General features: G+C 43.8%; 1 protein-coding gene across 4 annotated transcripts in view; it reads right to left on the reverse strand.

Moving 5' to 3' along the window:
* The window catches only part of Slc23a2 (solute carrier family 23 member 2), a 90758-nt gene that overhangs the window by 59939 nt on the left and 8758 nt on the right, over window positions 1–22061 (reverse strand). The window contains exon 1 of one of the 4 annotated variants that reach the window (XM_029472180.1): window positions 18117–18164. The exons of the other annotated variants lie outside the window; for them this stretch is intronic. The gene's annotated coding sequence lies outside the window, so the exon portion shown is untranslated. Of the gene's footprint in view, window positions 1–18116; window positions 18165–22061 lie in introns of those variants that run through there. 4 annotated transcript variants of the gene reach the window in all.

Below are 22061 nucleotides of genomic sequence, written 5' to 3' on the forward strand. Positions count from 1 at the left end.
AGAGAGAGAGAGAGAGAGAGAGAGAGAGAGAGACAGAGAGAGACAGAGAGACAGAGAGACAGAGAGACAGACAGAGAAAACACATCTAAGCATAAAATTAAATAGACCTTGAAGAAACAAAAATGGTACAAATGAACTATGATACTCCCACAGCCTAACACAAACCTGCCTCACAGGGTTTCCCACCAGCTAGACCCACACTGCACCTGTGTCGAGGGAAGAGCTGTGCGTGCAGACAGAGCACTCCTGTTAATCTCTACAGTGGGACTCCTGTGCTGTTCATGTGTTGGGACTCCAGTGCTGTTCATGTTTGCCTGTATTTAAAGCTCTACTAATGTCTCTCTCAGTGTAGTAGGAGGCAAGTGAGCAGCTCTGTTCTTACCAACTGTGTAGGGTTAAATTCAAGACAAAAAATAAGTCAAAACAATTAAAAGAGTAAACTTGGACAAATGCAATGAAAAGATTTAATTCATCAGAAATTACCAGCTGGGCATGGTGGCATACAGCTTTAAATTCAGCACTCTGGGAAGGGCAGATGGATCTACAGAGCTAGCTCCAGGACAGCCAAGACTATACAGAGAAATCCTGTTGAAAGAAGGGGCTAGGACCATCATGGGAGAGACTAGAAAAATGGCTTTTTAAATAAAGGGCTAACTGTGAACCTGAAGCCCAAGTTAGACCCTCAGAACCCCTTTCAAAGATAAGAAGCCAGGCATGGTGGCACATGGTTGTGACCCAGCACTGGGGAGGGAGTGAGGATGGTCCCTAGGACTTGCTGGTCAGCTGGTTTAGCCTGACTGGTGAGCTACAGGCCAGTGAGAGACCCCTATCTCAAAGGAAATGACATTGCTGGATGGCACCCAAGGTTGTCCTCTGGCCTCTACATGCCCATGCACACACATATATGCACACAAACACACATGCAGTTTAAAAAAATGAGTACGCACTTGAAAATATCTCATTTTATTAATGTAATATCTTTTTTGTTGTTTTTTTCTCTAAGAATTTAGAAAACATATCAAGTGAGGTAAGACAAATAAGGCTATCTCTCCTGCGCACATTGCTTCTAATTTTAAACATAAGTAATTTTATAATCGTGTGTTCAGACCAGGAAACTAAAAGGTGGCCCATGAGAGAGATGGAAAGGTGGAAGAGCAGCTGTCGCTTGAACACGGAAGGAAGGGGACGAGGCTGAGTGGAACAAACCGGGCTGGGCTGGGCTGGGAGACACAGAGGAGCACCTGGCCTGCACTGGCCCACGCAAAAGTAAGTGGGAAGGGAATTTGCTAAGGGAAGGGGTTATTCTGTACATCAATTAAACATTTAAATTTAAAAATTAATAGATCTGTGTGGCTTGATTGTGACTTTGCAAACAAATGTTACAACTGACATTTCCGGCCTGTGCTCCTGTTAACCTGAGAACATGAGAAATTTAGGATTATCAGACGAACAAAACCTCTGCTGACTCTAATGAATGAGGGGAGCCACTGTGAGCGCCAAAAGCAGAGAACCCATTAATTAACAGCGCCCTCTAGTGTTGTAATAATTAGTTGGCACTTGTAAAGGTTTAAAACAAAAAACAAAAAAACAAAAACAAAATTGTCTGGATCTGGAGCCACACAGTTCAGTCAGTGGGAGAGTGCTAGCCTGGCCTTGCAAGGCCTGGGACGGGACCCCAGCATTGGGACAGAGTTAAAGAAAATGTATTCTGGACATTTTCAACATACAGAAGAGTATTAAAATATTTTCAACTTACTTCTGATGCTGACTCACACAGCAACTTCTGTCTTATTAACAGGTGACCCCTTACCTCTCATTCAATTAATAACTCAACCAGCACCTGGGCTGTGCAGCCCAGCCAGCATTCCCCAGTGTATCACAGAGCTAGTCACAGCCAGTCCTGGGCGATGGGATGGCTGAGGGAGAAAAGCCTCCCCTTCTTCCGGTGACTGCAGGGACCATCTAGTACTAAACAGTGTGTTTAAAAAAGAAGAAGAAGGGTGTGGTGGCAGACTGTGAAAAAGAAGTTTCTGTTTCATTATTAGGACATATTAATCCCCACCCACACACGTGCAGAGATATTTTATACAAAGCCATCTGCAGGCCTCGGGTTTAATTCCAGCACAGCAGAAAATAAAAGAAGGAAGAAACCTCATAGTCCCCCTCCTCCCTAAGTGCCAGGGATTCAAGCACACCAGACAAGTATTACTGAGCTGTCCCCCAGCCCATTAAACATTTAATATGCACGAAAACTGTAATGATCATATTTCAAAGACAAGCAAGCTGCACACTTAAAATAAATGTAGAAACAAAACCTGGGCAAAGTAACCCAAACCTGGGAGTGCAGTGGGGAGAAGCTGAAGGCAGGTGAAGGTTCACACTGAAAGGCCAGGATCTATGGGAGAAGAATGGGGGCACTGTTTGCCTTGGCTTATTAAACTGCCGTCCTTGGCATCATTTAACACTGCCCACTGATCTATAATCTCAAGGTATGTATGACTCTGAATGTGTGCCTGCGAGCACTTGGAGAACTGAAACAGTAAGGTGGAAGTTACTTCACCCACACGAACGGCCTCCTCCCGCTCAGATCCTATCCGAGTATCCCAGTTGGGACAGGGCGGGAAGGAGAGTGGGAACCAACATTCACATGGTTGAGAGCCAGAGGCCCTCTCTAAAGCATGTGCAGCAGCAGGCGACTGAAGTAAGGTAATCCAGTGGGAAAAAAACCTGCTTGTTCTGCTTGCCGCCCCCTCCTGTAGGCACCTACTTCATTTCTAGTAATCAAACAGAATACTTCAAATTAAACTGTATTCAAAACCTGTAAGGGAAGAGGGAGTCACAGATGTGGGTTTATAGTGCTGTTCAATGAGGTGACTACTTCATAATCTCACATAATCTCGCTGTGATGTCTACAGACATCGACCTTCAGCCTACATCAGGTGGGAGGGCAGGAAGTTGGGGGAGGGTGGTATACCTGACGACTTAATGACCTAGAACATGAAGGCCAGGGTTGAGGTAGCAGACTAATGGAATGTTATACAAGCTGTAGGGAAAGGAAACTTAATAATTTAAAATATTTTTTAAAAAATTAGAATGAGATTTAATTAACACATTGTTAATGTGTGATTAAGAATGTCACCTTATTACCCAGTTTATCTCCAGCTGAATTCAACAGACCAAAAAACTCACAAAATAAGTAAGTTGGGGCTGGAGAGACCGCTTGGCCACTCAGAGCACGTGCTGCTCTTCGTAGACTTTGGCTCCCAGCATCCACGTTATGAGACTCATGCCTACTTCTGAGTCCATGTAACTCCAGCTCCAGGAGTTACCTCCACGGGCTGGCACCTGCACATAAGCCAAATTAATAAATGAATAATAATAGGACTGGTCCACTGAAGGAGCTTGTGAGTAAAAACTGGGTTCTGGACACACACACACAAACACGAAATCTAGAGTATGACCAAGAATTCTCCAGGGCCACAGCATTTCCCAACTGAGCCCTGCTGCGCTGTGCTGAGCTAGCCCTCGGGGACACTCTCTGACTTTCACATAGCTGTGTTCTCGTCCCTTTCCTTTCTTGGTATCTTCAAGACTCATCAGCCTAAGAGAAGGCTCATTTGGCCTAGACTCTCTTCTGTGCTGAGGAGTCTCAATGCACTGCTGACAGGAGTACAGTTATGCATGAGCATCCTTATAAAAATATAAAATATGTAGAAGTAGGCATGACATCTATAATTCAACAAATAATAAAATGACAAAATAACTTTCAAAGCTCTAGCTGATGTACAATACTGCTAATGAGAGTGCCAACTGGGATGGTGTCTCTAGTCATCCAATGTCATCCATCAAAAGCACTAAAAGTACATTTTAAAGAATGTATCTTAGTTTAAATAGAATATACTCAGAATTTTTCATTAAGAATGCTCACTAAAATTCTAAAGACAAGTGGGAAAACACTAATGCCTAAAAATAAAGACCTGTGCAAACCGTGGAAGCATGTAACATACACATACATTATATACAATGTAATATACACATACATTATATACAATGTAATATACACATACATTATACACATCTTCAATGTGGCAAGGGGGCTAAAGAGCATTTGTTGCTCTTGCAGACAGCCCAGCATCAGCTCCCAGAACCCACAGGGCAGCTCACCATCATCCCAACCCCAGTTCCAAGGGATCTGCTCCTACTCTGACCGTCATGAGCACCAGGCGCATACATGGTACCCTTACACATGCAGGCAAATCACACACAGAACATTTAAATCCTAGGGAGGAAGACAAGTGGGGCAGTAATCACTTTAGCTGCAGAGGTCCACAGCACTCTCTGGGCACTAGGAAACTACGATACACTGTATAAATGGATTTTACTCCACAGCTCCTGAAAGTCTGGCTTACATTATGCAAACCCTAAATTCCAAAGCTTAGAAGCCAAAAATGTATTATCTAATGGCAGACTTCTCACACAGATTAATGACTACAATTAATTTTACTTTTTATTTTATTTAACATCACTACCAGAAAAGTATGTGACTTCTATTATAATTGTGTAATTTATCTCAATTAAGTACACACTAGAAAATTAGAGAAGAAAATGCTGTTTCAGAGACATAAGCATGTCTCACGACCACACTGCATGTTGAAGACTGTGAGCCTCTGGGTCTAGACATGGCTCAGTGGCTAAGAGTATGTCCTGATCTTCTATAGGACTGATTACCCTAGAGATCCATAACCTCTGAGCTCCACACTCCCTAGACTCAAGTGCATATACATACCCTCCCCACAACACACCCACACATAATTAAAGTAAAATATTTTTAAAGAAAGAGGAGGGATGTGTGGTGGCACAAACCTTTAATCCCAGCACGTTGGGTGGCAGAGACAAGTGAATCTCTGTGAATTCAAGGTCAACCTGTTCTATAGAGCTTGTTCCAGAATAGCCATAAAGGAGCCCTGTCTTTACAAACAAACAAACAAACACCACAAGATCACAAGATAAGATGGAGGAAAGAAAGAAAGAAAGAAAGAAAGAAAGAAAGAAAGAAAGAAAGAAAGAAAGAAAGAAAGAAAGAAAGAAAGAAAAACTCAGCAGTTAAGAGCATTTGTTGCTCTTACAGAGGACCTGAATTCCTAGTACCCACATGACAGTTCATAACCACCCACAATTGCAGTGTCTGGGGATCTGATGCCCTCTTCTGGCCTTTGCAGGCACCAGGCATGCATGTGTTGCATATACATACATTTAAGCTAAACAAACAGACACACAGACAGACCATACGTATGATAAAATAAAAATAAGTCATAACAAAAAGGGTATATCTCAATTACTTTTCTTTTGCCTTGACAGGGCATCATGACCAAGGCAACTCATAAAAGAAAACATTTAACTGGGCTTACAGTTTCAGGGAGTCCATGATGGCAGAGCAGCAGCAGAACAGCCAAGTGCTTAAATTTCAAATGGCAAGTAGGAGGCAGAAAGAGCTGAGAATGACATAGTCTTTTGAACTCTCAAGCTCAGCAGTGTGTGAGACACACCTCCTAATCCTTCCAAATTGCCACCAATGGGGATCAAGCATTCAAAGCGTACGAGCCTATGGGGCCATTCTCATTCAAACCACCACAGCATATTATCATCTGAGAAACTGAGTTTCACATACAAAGCCTCGAACTCAGTGGCTCTCAACCTTTCTAATGCTGCAACCCTTTAAGACAGTTCCTCGTGTGGTGGTGAACCCCCAACCATAACATTATTGTGTTGCTACTTCATAACTGTAATTTTACTGTTTTCTGTTATGAATTGCAAAGTAAACACCTGATGTGTAGGATATCTGATCCAACACCAACTTGCTGATTTAAAACTATTTCTCTCTAGTTGAAAGGACAAGAGTCCTGACCTACCTGTAATCTCTTTCATGCCCACCATTACACAACCAGCCATCTTTTTTCTCTCCTTCTTATGCAAGTCACCATGAGTTTACAAGGGTTCCTGAAACTACTTAATTTCTTTGGTAAATATTTAATTGTCTTGTTGCTAAGAATCACACCATAAACAGTTTTTATGTAACATGTTTGATAGTCAGAAAGTAAGAAGGTGACGTCAACACCACACAGACTGCAAACTCAAAGCAAAATTCCAAACACAGTAAGGTCTCTTGGGAACAGATAACAATAGAACAAGAACTCCTCCTCACTGCTCAAAACTGTTAACGGGGCAGATCCCCACATCCTTCTACATGTGTATAGTCCTAGCTGTTTCTATACTGCTCCTCAAGCATGCTCCTGGCTCCAAACACAGCAGGTGCTCTCAGCTAGGAAGCCAAGTACTGTGCTGTCTGTCACCTGCTTGCTCTCAGTCATGAAGATGAAAAGTCTGTTCTTAGTTTAGGACAAGCTTGGCATCTCTGGTTATAGTACTGACAGTCTTAAAGCAAATGAAATGAGATGAATCATACAGCTTTCTGACTGTGACTGTGGTCTATGCACCACGGTGGGAATGGACCCATCTAACTAGACAGTCTGGAGTGAATGAGAGAAACAGAGCGTACAACTATGAGTAAGAGCCCCAGTGGGACGTGGAGCTAGTCCCACAGGTGGACCAGAATCAAGAAGGAAGTGCTCATGAAAATCTAGTGGGTAGGGAGAGGTATGTAGAGTCGAGTGTCCAAGCATGGAAAATAGTCATAGCACACACAGGAAAGTGAAGCAAAACTGTCCTTCACAGAGCCATCTCAAGAATGTAAATGGAACACAGCTTTGGGAACCCTAAGTTTCAGAGTTCACTGCACAATCATCTCAAGAAGGAAGATCAAAAGGCTATGAGGCCAGGTGTGGTGGTTCATGCCTTTAATCACAGCACTTGGGAGACAGAGGCAGGCAGATCTGAGTTCATAGCCAGTCTGGTCTACAGAGTGAGTTTCAGACCAATATACTGAGACCCTATCTCAGAAGAAGGAGGAAGAGGAAGAGGAAGAGGGAAGGGGGAGGAGGAGGAGGAAGAGGAAGAGGAAGAAGAGGAAGAGGAAGAAGAGGAAGAAGAGGAAGGAGGAGGAGAAGGAGAAGGAGAAGGAGAAGGAGGAGGAGAAGGAGAAGGAGAAGGAGAAGGAGAAGAAGAAGAAGAAGAAGAAGAAGAAGAAGAAGAAGAAGAAGAAGAAGAAGAAGAAGAAGAAGAAGAAGAAGAAACAAATAAATTTATGTATGGTTGACTCTTGGTATCAGATGTTGTGGTGGTTTGAACATACTTGGCTCATGGGAAGTGGCTCTATTAGGAAGCATGACATGGTTGAAATAGGTGTGACCTCGTTGGGGGAAGTGTGTCACAGTGTAGGTGGACTTTCAGGTCTCTATACCCAAGCTCTGCCCAGTGTGGAAGAGACCCTCCTCGTGGCTAGCCTGCAGAAGACAGTCCCCTCCTGGCAGCCCTCAGATCAAGATGTAAAACACTCCACTCCTTCAGCACCATGTCTGCCTGAGTGCTGTCATTCTTCCTACCATGATGACAATGGACTGAACCTCTGAAGTTGTAAGCCCCAATTAAATGTTTTCCTTTATAAGAGTTGCCTTGGTCAAGACATCTCTTCACAGCAATGAAATCCTAACTAAGACAAACATGAACTGCTTCTAGAAAATCCTCCAAACCAAAACACAAAGCAGAGGTAAGTCCTTGTATGAATAACACTGTATTGGCATGTAACATACAGTCACGAACACTCGCCTCTATCTCAGAAGCCCTAAAACTTTAAAATATTTAATATTATGTGCATGTATATGCTTGAGTGTATTTATGTACACCACATGTCAGCAGAGGTCAGAAAAGGGATTAATTAAATCCCCTTGAACTGGAGTTACAGGCAGTTGTGAGCCATCATATGCATATCAAGAACTGAACCTGGAAACTTTGCAAGAACAGTTTGAACTCTTACCTGCTGAGCCATCTTTCCATCCTAGTCTAAATATTTTGATCCCTTAATGATTCAATCTATAAAAACCGTGGATATTAAGATCAAATATAAAACACTCTTGACAATTGGGAAGTAGCTAGACAAAAAACATTAGGCAAGGAAGAAAAAACAAGATTAGGAACAGAAATAAGTAAGGAGTGGTGATAATAAACCCAAGGGCATAAGCAAGTGGCTCTCTATGAGTTCCAGGCCAGCCAGGGCTACACAGTGAGACGCTGTCTCAGCAAGCAAGCAAGCAAGCAACCAACCAACCAACCAACCAACCAACCAACCAAGTGAAAAAGAAGGAAATAAGTAAGATGTGCCAAAGAAATGTCCCAGTATTTTATAGCACTTGTTGTTCTTCCAATAAAGCTCAGTTCCCAGCTCCCACATGGCAGGCAGCACATAATCAGTGACTGCAGTTCCTCTTCTGGCCTCCACTGCACACATGGGGCACTGTCATATATAGGCAAAACATTCATATATGTAACATAAAAATAAATCAATCTTAAAAAGGAAAAAGAAATAAGGAAGTGTATTTAATGAAGCAAATCCCAAGGATGATAGACAAGCTGAGCTGGTGATACACTTGGTAAATGCCCATTAAAGACAATGATGGACCTGATGCCTCCATCATCAATGCACATTAGGTGTAGGAATATAATCTGTGTTTATTTAATGACAATGGCTTAAGCAGAGGAAATATTACATGTGGGAGCAAAAAGACAGAGAAACACACAAAAATGTCCATAGTGGCAGGCTTAAGGATATGTCTTCCTAATTTTTATAATGTGCTGTCTTTTTTATTTTTATTATTTTATTATATAAATATGATTGTTTTGTCTGTATTCATGCACCATGTGCATGCCTTGTGCTGCAGAGGACAGAGGAGGCTGGATCCCCTGGAACTAGAGTTATAGTAAATTGTAAGCTGTCAGGTGGGTGCGAGGAATCAACTGTAGGTCCTCTGGAAGAGCAGCCAGTGCTCTTAACTGCTGAGCCATCTCTCCAGCCCTAGGCTTATTTTAATAGTAAACACAGATGTCTTTTACTATAAATGAAAATAACGTAATTTCTTTTTAAATAAATGATTGGACTGGAGGGATGGCTTAGTGGGAAGAGGTACTTGCCATTGAAGCTGACTACACGAGTTTGATCCTGGGAACCCACATGGTGAACGGGAGATGAATTGTATATATATGGAGTATATACATATTTTTAAAAGCACTTACTTTGCATTTATTGATTGATTAGGTATGTTAGTTTTTGTTTTTTTAGTCTCACCATGTAACTCTGAGTAGCCTAGAAGTCACTACATTCACGTCAGCCTCACACCTGTCACTCACCGGCTTGTGCCTGGGGTTGAGAGTATTTGCCGCACTTCTATGCATCTATAACAGGTCTTGTAACTATACACTTAGAGGATTTCACAATATATAAATTAAAACTAAATAAAAATATCATGACATAGTATTTCATAGCATACTCAATTCATTTGGTTTTGATAAGAGAGAGTGTAGGACTAGGAGTGTCCTTTCTTGTAACTTTTCTATAGGACAATTTGCCAATATCTATCAACACTAATTTAGGTACTGTCTAACAACCTTACCAATAGGCCATTGTCCCCCATAAGAGATGCTGTAGCAATATCATTTAAAATGCCAAAACTAACTTGGCCGGGCAGTGGTAGCACACGCCTTTAACCCCAGCACTTGGGAGGCAGAGGCAGGTGGATTTCTGAGTTCGAGGCCAGCCTGGTCTACAGAATGAGTTCTAGGACAGCCAAGGCTACACAGAGAAACCCTGTCTCAAAAAACAAAATAAAACAAACAAAAGAAAAAAGAAAAAAGAAAAAAGAAAAAGGAAAAGGAAAAGGAAAACCTAACTAAGACTAGGGCTGAGGCTGGCAGCCCAGGTTTGTGAGCCCAGATTCCCTGGAGAATGAGACAGGCCAGGACTACCTGGGCTACAGAAGTTAAGGCCAGCCAAATAGCTTGGTGAGAAAGACCTTGCCTCATCTTTTTTAAAGTTAAAAAAGGGGGTGGGGCAGGGAGGGGTACGCTGTGGGCACAGCTTGGAGATTAAGCATGCCAAAGGCCATGAGTTTAATCTCTTGTAGTGAAACAAACAAAGCACAAAAACATTGCACTGCCTGTCCATCAAGCTTGGGGGTGAGAACAGTAGAAACAAAGAGGGAGTAAAGCTTCTTAGTGCTCTGCAAGGGTTCAAGGCTGGTGACCACACTGCAGAGTGCTAGGAAGGGTGAGAGAGCAGGCCACTGCCATGGTGACCCCGGGACAGCCAACAGCAACACACTCAACAAAGCTTTGCTAATAATAAGCAAAGCCAAAAGCAAAAAAAGCAAAACAAATATTTACCTCCTACTTTGTAATTAATCTGAGGGTCAAGATGGTACACGTTTATTTTCTAATCTACTTACTGACAGGCTCTAGCAGGCCCCAGCATGGCAAACATGGCTCTGACTGACCTTCCCCTTCCCCTAGTCCCTCTTTCTTGCTAAACTTTACATTCCTAATCCTAGCCACCAAGGTCTATTCCCTTGGCCACTTCGTCCTCCTGAGGCTGACCACCAAGGTCCCGCTATCAAAGTACTGAAGTCCAGCAACCAAAAGGCCCCTACTTAACAAGGATCACCTACTTAACATGCCAATCAAACGAGCCAACTCATCCTAACATGGGTTTCCCCTAACCACCATTTGCCTATGGGCCACATCTGTCCACTCTCTATCCAGAGGCAGTCCTTTGTAGAACCTTCTGTGGGGCAAATATCCCTTCTCACTCTCCCTTGTTCCCTTCACTTCTCCCTCATCTCCTGTCTTTGTCTCACATTCCCTGCCCTTTGTTCTGGGGTAAATAAATCTCCTTTGTGCTGAGAACTTGGTCTTGGGGTGTCCTGTGCAGACACTGAATGTGGCCTAGAGGAGTCCACCATCCTATCATCAGCATTCACCTAACAGTTCGTCCAGCACTCCCAGGCTCTTCCTAAAGTGTACAATGGGCGAGGTCAGTACAGGGGGCTCCAGGGATAAGGGGCTCCTGGCAGAGCTCTATGAAGAAGCACACAGCTCCACTACTTGTGTTTTAGGAACACCCATGGCGGTCTGGACCGGTCCAGTCACTGTTACAGCAGCTGAGCTCCAGGATCGAAACTGAAGGGCAAGTTCTAGGAAGCAGAACCAAATCCTAGCTGGAGAAAAGCTAGTGGTGGATTAAAATCTAAAGCAACCTTAGACCTAGCCGGAGGTGCTCTGCAGGGATGGAGCCCACTTCTCACCCACCCATGCCCAATCCTAAAGCTCTTCCAGTGGCTTCTCTGTTACAGAACATCTTCAAGGCTCCAGCCCAAACCAAGCTTGGTCACATACGACACGTTCGTTCCTGTGGAGGTTCAGGTCTATGACAACTACTTAGAAGACTGAAGCAGGAAGCTCACAAGTTCAAAGTCTGCCTAGGCTACAGAGTGAGTCTGAGGTCAGCCTGGGATATGGAAGTTCAAAGTTAGTAGGTGAGTCTTGGTAACAACATAATTTCTTGTCTAAAATAAAATAAAATAAAATAAAAATTAAGAGCTAGGGCTGCCGCTCAGTGGTTAGAATATTTACTTAGCATGTTCAAACCCCAGTGCCAACAAAACAAAACTCTCCTCTTGTCGCACAAAATACAGTCTTGTCTTTTTTCTTTTGATTTTTTTTTCAGGACAGGATTTCTCTGTGTAGCCCTGGCTGTCCTGGAACTCACTCTGTAGACCAAGCTGGCTTCAAATTCAGATGCCCCTGCCCCTGACCTACCACCGGGCACACAAAACATTTTCAAAAATATTACTTTAGAAGACTACCTGCAAAGTCAACTTTGCTCTCAGTTGGACTTTTTTTTTCCTTTGTTTTGTTTTTGTTTTGTTTTGTTTCGAGACAGGGTTTCTCTGTGTAGCCCTGTCTGTCCTGGAACTCACTCTGTAGACCAGGCTGGCCTCGAACTCAGAAATCCGCCTGCCTCTGCCTCCCGAGTGCTGGGATTAAAGGCATGCACCACCACGCCCGGCTTAGGGAGTCATTTCTAAAGCAGTGTTGGTGAGTTTATTGGAGTACATCACAACTCTTCTGCTTTATGCTTAGTTGTGGCTGTTAGTTACTATCACAGTTCACCAACTAAACTTCAGCCCAAGCAAGTATCTGTACACAGGAAAGGGCGCCGTTCACACAGGGCTCAGTACTCTGAAGTCTGTGTACCCATGCACAACTCATGGACCGACTGGTCTACATCCTAGAGTAAAGGGCTTCTTTTCTGACAGGCCTCGGGACACAGAGTGAGGAAGTAGGAGTTTGTGCCCATCAGGACAGCGAAGCCCCTGCATTTAATTTACCAGTGCTCCATGTTGCTCGAATACTACCAAAATCAGGATTTAGTTACACACTGGGATGGTCATGCCCTGCTTCTAAAGCTAAAGGATGGACAGCTCTCCGGCTTCCTCTAGAATCATTAAACGGCAACGTCGGGTGGCTTCAATGAGGACTGTCACCCACACGCATATGTGCCTCAGCACTTGCTCTTCGGCTGGCAGCACGGTTGAGGGAGGTTATAGACTTTTAGGACGTATCACTGGGGACAGACTTAGAGAATTCACGGCCCCAGCCCTCCTCCAGTTTGCTCTCTGCTTCCTGTGAAGTAGCTGGACATATGATCTCTCAGCTTCTTGCTCTGACCACCTGCTGCCACGCCTCTGCCGTGACTATGGACAATCCGTCTTCCTTCTAGAAGTTGCTTTGGCCATCGTATCTCATCACGGCAACAGAAAGGTGACATGTGCCTGTACATGTCACATTTACAGCGAAAACCTAGAGCCAGACTTAGTGGCTATCTCGGGTACAGCCAGCACCGCCCTAGCCATGAGCCTGGCCATCCAGACTGATGGGAAACTCTCAGGCTGATTAGTTTCCACTCTCACCAGCTGTTCTTGGGTGAGCTAGTCCAGCGTTCTCCAGTGGGCTAGAGGCAAATGAGCAGAGGAATTCCAGTCTGACCCTCAATAAGCCAGCATGAACCTGGGTTTTTGTTTTTGTTTTGTTCTGTTTTTATTCAGAAATATGTATGGATGGGTGGTTGGATGGAAGGGAGGAAAATTTTTAAGTGATTAGAATAGGAATAAAGAAATGTATTTTTCTTTCTAAAACAATGCAAAGTCAGAAAAATGTAACTTACCAAAATAAAATCTTCATAACATGTATATGCTTTTCTAACATGTATATGCTTCTTTTGATATAGAGCTATAAATCCCATACTTGGGAGGTAGAGGCTGGAGGATCACAAGTTCAAGGTCAGCCAGGGCTACAATGAGAAAAGAGGCACACTGTAACAATCACCACTGTAAATGAGTCAAGAGGTGTCTCAGTTAGGGCTTTACTACAGTGAACAGACACTATGACCAAGGCAAATCTTATAAGGACAGCATTTCATTGGGGTTCAGAGGTTCAGTTCATTATCATCAAGGTAGGAACATGGCAGCATCCAGGCAGGCATGGTGCAGGAGGAGCTGAGAGTTCTACATGTTCATCTGAAGGCTGCTAGCAATCTGACTTCCAGGCAGCTAGGAGGAAGGTCTCTCAAAGCCACCCACAGAAACACACTTCCTCCACCTCCAAATAGTGCCCCTCCCGGGGCCAAGCACACTCAAACCACCACAAGAGGTGTAAGGAGGGCACAGGGCATGGAGCCTCCGTGGTTGAGTGCTTGCCGCTAGACCCCCGGTGAAGCAAACGCCTACGGCTTGTAAGTTACCATCGTCTGGCCTCCACAGCACCACACTGCATAATTCACACAGGCACATACGCATAAATAAAAAGCAAAATAATTTAAAGTAAAACTAACAAGTCTAATAGGTACAACATGAAAAAGTAGTCCTTTAAAATGGACTGCTTACACCTAAAAGTAAGGGTACAGTGCTTTGAAAACTGCAGGCTGCACAATATCCCTTTATTGAGAAACAGTAACTATCTATGCATGTGTTTACATACACCGAGGAGAACATCCCTGGGCTGCTCTGCAGAGGGAAGAGGAGCATCAGAGTGTGAGACCTTCCTAACTAACACAATTCTGAAAACTCTGAATTATTTTCTAACATGTATATGCTTCTTTTGATATAAATCCCATACTTGGGAGGTAGAGGCTGGAGGATCACAAGTTCAAGGTCAGCCAGGGCTACAATGAGATCTTATCGAAAGAAAGAAAGAAAGAAAGGAAGGAAGGAAGGAAGGAAGGAAGGAAGAAAGAAAGAAAGAAAGAAAGAAAGAAAGAAAGAAAGAAAGAAAGAAAGAAAGAAAGAGCTAAAAGAATTCGTTTAAAAATAAGATAAGTATTCCCCAAGGGCAAATTTCAAAATTCACAGTTAAGATCTCATTTTAGCCTCAAATTATATAAAGTGCAAACAAAGTCCCAGACACGTGAAAGACTTATTTGGGGGAAGTGTTTTAACGCTGATCTGACAGATGTGGCTTCCTAGCCACTAAAAAGGGTCTCAGGAACAAACCAGGCCTGACAGTGAGAGAGCATCCTTCAACTTAGAGTCCCTCCCTCCCACCCCACACTCTGGGGGACAAGAAAACTCACCCTCCATTCACAGGTCACAGGCCTTACATCAAAGGGGGGGGGGGCTCGGAGTGTCATCCCACTCCTCCCTCACAAAGGAGCATGCATCCCTGTTGCTTAGTAGCACAGTTATAACAAGACTATGATGCATCTCTAACCAAAAATCCCAATCTGATAACAAAGTACACAGAATTCCATACCACAAGACTTTGCTTAATGTATACAACTATTTTAAAGTATTGTATAAAGTTACCTTCAAGCTATATGTATTAGAAGTATAGAAAAAAATAAAAAAAAAATTTCATGTTTAGAGTTGGGCCCTATCCCTAAAATCTCACCGTACAAACTCAACTTAAAAAAAAAAAAAGTCAAATACTTATGGTCCTAGGTATTCTAGATAAAGGATTTCAACCTATGCAGTTGCCAATCTTTGATTTCACACAGAAAACACATAAAATTACCAAAAAGTGTGGAGCAGAAATAATTGAGAATTATCAGCATGTTATTTCCCAGGCTTAACGTCAATTACTGATCTCATCATTGTCTCCCTGAGAGACATTTATTGCTCAGCAGCAAAAAGAGTCAGGAAGGATATTAGCCCCACGTCAGCTCTCTCAGCTGCCAGGCTGTGGCGTCAGTTTAACAGGAGAAACAGTAATCAGCGGAGAGAATCCGCGTCATGATCTAAATAACAGGGACGGAAAGGTCCTGAGTGCAGACTAAGGCTGAGCAGGCAAGGTCAGCACAGTGGCTGCTGCTCCTGCTTCTAAGGGCTGAGAGAGCTTACACCTGGAATGTAAGTGAGCGAGGAAAATGCTTTGTTTGTGGTAGCTGTTCCTTTGCTTTGAACACTGAACAAGTAACTAAGTGAATGGAGAAAAGGACAGATGCAAAGAACTGCCCCAGCCTGAGAGACCAGAGAGGGTCCCCCAGTTAGGCGACTCACCTGCCCTTTCTCTGTCTAAAAGCAAGCAGTGAGCACCGGCATCAGCGTGGCTCCTTGGGCCCACATATCTAGTTCTTAAAGAACTGTGGGTGCTTCCCCCACCTGAGCCTTTGTGGTACTGCTCTAACTCTTCAAGGTCAGTTAAAAGTGTATCCGAGGTCTGACCTAGTACCTTTTCAGTCCTTCTACATACGACCTTCATGCCTAGGAAGTCCCTCCACTCTGCAAACCAGAAAAGTAGTCATCCCTTTCAGCTCAATATTTCTAGTCGAAAATAAATCTTAAAAAAAAAGCAGCCAGCCAGGCATGGCAGTTCATACCTTTACTATCACAGCTCACTAATGTAGTCCAGGCTGGCCTGCAGCTCATAGAGATCCTCCTGCCTCTGCCTCCCAACTGCTGGGATTAAAGGAGTATGCCTCCATGCACAGTATATAATTATCTTGAATAAAAAACACGTATTGGGCAGTGGTGGCTCACTCCTTTAATCGCAGCACTTGGGAGGCAGGTGGATTTCTGAGTTCGAGACCAGCCTGGACTACAGAGTGAGTTCCAGGACAGCCAGGGCTACACAGAGAAACCCTGTCTTGGAAAAAAAAGAAAAAAGAAAAAAAAAAAAGCATGTATCAATGGCTGGAGAGATGGCGGGGGTTAAGAGCATGACTGCTTTTGCTGAACCTGAGTTTGATTTCTAGCATTCGTGTCAGATGACTCAAAACTGCCTGTGACCCCAGCGCTGGGGGATCTTTAAACCTCTTAAAAATACATACCTGACAAAACTATTTAGAAAAAATTAACTAAATGGGTATAACTATATTCACTTTCATAGTAGAACAATGACCAATATTTAAGGATTGTCTAAATAAGTTATGACAACAATTATTTTTTACCATAAATACCACAGAGCCAACATGGTGCCCGTCTGTTGGCTTGGGGATGAGTCAACCCATCTGTTAGCAATAGAGAACCAACCAGCAGAGCGCACTCACGTCCACGTCTGCCCATCTGGAGCCAGCCCGAGTATAGAAACACACACCTACACGTGCTCCAGCACTCGACGCTGAGGCCAAAGAGTCGTAAGTTTGAGGCCCACCTAAACGACATAAAGCCCTGCCCTCCAAAACGTTTAATGAGTTAATTAAAAGCTTAGTTATGGGTGAGAGGCGAAGAGTCAGCTTAGTTAAAAGCACTGGCTACTCTTGCAGGGGGTCCCGGTTCAGCTCATGGCACCTTACAAGCACGTCCAGTCCCAGGGGATCCAACTCATTCTTACACACAAAGTGAAAATAAATTAATCTTACACATACAAAGTATAAACTATAAGACTCTCAATGTCAGGTGATGAGAATTCTTTTTTTATTTCCTCTTTGAAACCTGCATACAATGTATTTTGACCTTATCCATCCACACATACATAGGCACTGTCTATGTCCAGCTCCTCCGTGAGCTCACGGGCACTCTCCCTCCCAGCTCACATCCCCAACCCTGACTACCCCTCCAGCAACTGTCAAGAGCTCTTCAAACAGGGGCAGGGCCTAGAAGCCCCACCCACATCCCAGACTAAAACTTCTAGCTTTATCTTTATTTTCTGGTTTAGGATTTTTTTTTTTTAATGTGTATGAGCGCCTGCATGTCTGCACACACAATGCCTGTGGATGGGAAGATGGCACTGTAGCCCTGGGAGCTGGAGTTACAGATTGTTATATGGTTACTGCCTGCCATGTGGGTGGTGAGTTTTAAGCTTGGGTTCCCTGAGAGTGTCCAGTGTTCTTAACCACTGAGCTACCATCACTCAAGGCCCACACCACTACTGATACAAACTCTCAATATGTGGAAAATACTTGTAACACATATATTTTTAAAAGATGTGTGTACATGTGCTTTCTGTATGCCTAGGCTACATTTTATAAATAAATATGCAAATCAAATTATTAAGTATAACTGTATCCAATAACTTAGTGTAAATATCTTCAAAAAAAATTTTAAAGGTATTTTTTTTCTTCACTGGCCTATGTCTTAGTTAGGGTTACTACTGCTATGATGAAACACCACAACCAAAAAGCAAGTTGAAAAGGGCTTATTTGGTTCATCACTGAAGGAAGGCAGGACGAGAACTCAAACAGGGGAGGAACCTGGAGGCAGGAGCTGATGCAGAGGCCATGGAAGGGTGCTGCTTACTGGCTTGTTTCCATCGTTTTTGCTCAGCCTGCTCTCTTATAGAATCCAGGACCACCAACCCACCACACACCATGGGCTGGGCCTCATCAATCACTATTAAAGAAAATGCCTTACAGATGATTCTAGCGTCTGTCAAGCTGACATAATACTAGCCAGGACATCATGTTTAATTTCATATTACAAACAGGACAATATGTTCTCATCTCTGGAAAAAAGGAGATAGAAAATATTAGGGCTTCACCATCCTAATTATTACGATCGACATAATAAAAATACAATTATATTATATCTTGGCAAAACGGTAAAGTTTAAAAGTCCAATGGCAATCACCAATGTCAAACACACCTTTAACCAAAACCAAAAACCAAAAAACCACAGCAATCCTGCTTTCCCTTCCACGTGAACAGCCAACCTCCAATCACTCTGAAAAGGCCATTGTACCTGCATGAACCAAAACTTCCTAACGCCTTTCCCAAAATGGCTTGGCGTGATCACAATTAGGTGATAAGCACACTGCAGTGACTCAGAACGCGCGCGGCCCAAAACCGAAGCGCTGAAACGGGCTCTGCCCAGACCTCCGCAAGTGAGAGGGCAACCAATCAGGGAACTCTTAGAAATGCCGCAGCCCCACCCCCTCCAAGGGGCAGCGGAGGACACAGAGGGGTTGGACTCATACCCGGCTGGCAGCAGTCACCAGCTGCTCAGGAAACAGAAAGAGACCTGTCTGTCTCCTTTCTCAGTTGTGAGAAGTGCCAAGGTGCACTCGCAGGCCCTCAACAGGACACTGTATCCTGCTGGATACCTGAAAGCCACAAGCAGGACCTCAGAGTCAGAGGACCAGGAAGCCCTAATCCTATTAAAGACTGATGGGGGAGCCTCAGTTCAAATAAAGCCCAAAATCCAGCATTAGAGTCGTCTGGGGCTTTCATCTAAGCATAATGAGGACAGTTTTGAATTTTATCTTGTCATTCTACTGAGCAGAAGGATCAAAAAGAGCGCTCCAACACCAACCCCAGACAGACATTACATGCCGCTAAGCCTTAGGGCATAGGTGCTCCCGATACCCATGTACCCAAACTTAGAACTTGAACAGAAAGTCTGGGAATCACACCCACCACCCCTCCCTTGCTCCTTGTGGGTAACAGCACAGCCTCTCGTCCACCTTTTACTGCAAAAATAGCACTGAAAAAATCTGGGGCCACCTGCAAGATAGCTCACAACCATACTCCACTTCCAGGGAGTATCATGCCCTCTTCTGACCTCCCCAGGCACCAGACATGCTTGTGGTGCACACGCATAAATATATGCAGGCAAAAAGTTCATACACATAAAATAAATCTAAAATGAATATCTTTAAAAGTCTAAATTCAGCCGGGCGTGGTGGCGCACGCCTTTAATCCCAGCACTTGGGAGGCAGAGGCAGGCGGATTTCTGAGTTCGAGGCCAGCCTGGTCTACAAAGTGAGTACCAGGACAGCCAGGGCTACACAGAGAAACCCTGTCTTGAAAAACCAAAAAAAAAAAAAAAGTCTAAATTCGCCGGGCGTGGTGGTGTACGCCTTTAATCCCAGCACTTGGGAGGCAGAGGCAGGTGGATTTCTGAGTTCGAGGCCAGCCTGGTCTACAGAGTGAGTTCCAGGACAGCCAGGGCTACACAGAGAAACCCTGTCTCAAAAAGAAAAACAAAACAAAACAAAACAAAACAAAAACAAAAAACAAAGAAGAACTATTATAAACCACCAGGAAAAACCGACTAAGAAAACTTGTAAATAAATAAGCCTGACAAAATATAAATTCAAAACAAAATCATTAAAGTGCATCAGAAACTGGAGGAGATGGCTCTGTGGAGCACTTACTGCTCTTGTGCAGGGCCTGGGTTCAGTTCCCAGTGCACACATGAAAGTCTGGCAGGCATGTGGGCCACGTGCAAGCCCAATACAGGATCCATGGCAAGCTGATAGCAAGAATTCCTGATACTCTAGGTTCTGACAAGAGACCCTGCTTCAGTAAATAAAGTGGAGAGCAATTGAGAAAGACATCAAACACACACACACACACACACTCACAGGAGAACATTCAGAGACTAAGGACACACAAAAATACACATGCAAATGAAAATAAAATTCCATCATATTACAAATGATGCTCCTTTCAAAAATTTAAATAACCAGAAAAATGCACCTAGATTTACAAACAAGGCTAATCTCCACTGTCTCTATTCACACAGCAAGAGAAATGGGGGGTGGGGTAGGGGAAGCTCAGAAGCTAAAGACTCAACAGACTTATCATGTAAAAGGTGATGCATTCCAGACAATCAAGTTGTTAGAAGCCAGGTTTTAAAGAAGTACTTAGCGATTCAGTTGTGTTCGGATGGGTTTTGGTCTTTACTGCCCTTCATTTCTTTATTGGAGGGCCCACACCTTGGCATGCACATGGAAATAAGGAAAGAATTTGTCACAGTAAGGTCTCCTTCCAACCTGTGGGCCATGGGCATGAAAGCCAGACTGTCTGCTTGGTGACAAGCATCTTTACCCACTGTGCAGTCTCATTGATCTAAAGAAGTTTTAAAAGCCCACTGACCTCTGGGTTGACAGCTGTACATAATGTGTGGATGTACACACAGATACAGAAATTTTACTTTCACATAAAACAAGCAACCCCGAGTATTCGGAAAGCAATGGCTACTTCACCACAAGCCCCCCATTTCATGGTTGGGGAGCAGAAGGATGGCTTCTCACTTCCCGAGAGCCTTCCAGTGATTCTGACCAACAGCTTCCTTGTTCTCTAGGACATTCCTACAACAGCTATGAATCGCCAGTATATTTTTTTTCAGTTCATTTCTGATTACAAAGTCAGATTTCTGAGAAGTGACACCCTTCAGGGACCCCTCTATCTCTGCTCTCTACACAGACCAATGAGGACAAACTATACACAGCCAGGAAAAGTCAATTTGCAAAACCACTTAATTTATCAGAACAAAGTCTGCAATGGGGGGGGGGGAGAGCACTAAATTAAGACCTGGCAAAGCCGACACAATATCCATGCAGACAGACAGAGGCTCTACAGTCAGTAAGCAACGTGTGTGTTTCCCTTCAATCCTGTTATCAACTAACTGTGCCGGGGCTTTGAAAGTGACACACGCCTGAGCTTTACAGCACTGGATCTCAACCCTAGCTGCACAGTAAGATTGCCTGAAAATAATCTTTAAAACTCCAACACTTGACTGAATGCTGAAGCTGCACCTCAAATTCTGGGCTGAGGCCAGGCATCCACGGCTTCTCCACGTCCCCAGGTGAGTTTGGTTTGCTTTTCAGTCGAGGAACAGTGATTCCAAGCATTTTTTTTTTTCAAATAAATAATAAATGGGTGATGGGGGCTGGGGTAAATCAATGGCCTGGGGTCAGCAATTTTTTTTATTCTTATTTATTTATTTTGGTTTTTTGAGACAGGGTTTCTCGTGTAATAGCCCTGGCTGTCCTGGAACTCACTCTGTGGACCAGGCTGGCCTCCAAGTCACAGAGATGCACCTGACTCTGCCTCTGCCTCCCAAGTATTAGGATTAAAGGCAGCCACCGCCGCCACCCAACCACATAAATTTTTATGATGTTACATTAACAAAATCTGATCTACCGATTCCAGGCAATCACTATCAAAATCCCATCTGCCTTGTAGCAAAAGCTGACAGACTGATCCTGAAATTCCCAGAAAATACACAGGTCCAAGAATAGCAAAAGAACAAAACCAGAGGCTTGGTTTTTAACAGCTTCAAAACGGAACAGAAAGCTATGGTGATTTAGGCAGGGTGGCATAAGGACACACCCAATGCTGGCATAAGGACATACATATAGATTACTAGAATATAATAGAGACCCCAGAAATCTGAACAACCTCAGCTGGGCAGAGAGTAGGTGTCTTTCCACCCGAGCTCACATCAGACTGTACAGGGACAGAGACATCTTGCTGGAAAGTGGGACAGTCAAAATGAAATCTAGAAAACGTATTTTAGAAGTTGACGGACACCAAAAGAAATAAAAGTGTACAATTTCAAATGTGAAAAGAAATTCTATAGAGTTGAAGACTGCACCAAGTTATCACTGAACAAGGAACTCAGCTTGTGTTCGACAGTCACGAGAAGTATTGTTCCAGACTCCTGCCCAGTCAGTCCACCTCCCAGGCAAAAGCAAAGGGCTTAGATGAGCTTTCCACTCGTAAGCCACTCAGCCCTGCAAGTGTCTACAGTGGACCCCAAACAGAGGGAGCGGGAAGGGAGCGCACGTGTACCCACCAGTGACTGGAAAGCAGGAAAACGCAAGGCCACATGAGCATCCCAGGAACTAAGGGACTTCCGACATGACAGAGCTCAGCTGCAAGGTGGGTGAACGAGCTG

This window comes from Mus caroli, chromosome 2, assembly GCF_900094665.2.
Source record: "Mus caroli chromosome 2, CAROLI_EIJ_v1.1, whole genome shotgun sequence".
Lineage (NCBI taxonomy): Eukaryota > Metazoa > Chordata > Mammalia > Rodentia > Muridae > Mus > Mus caroli.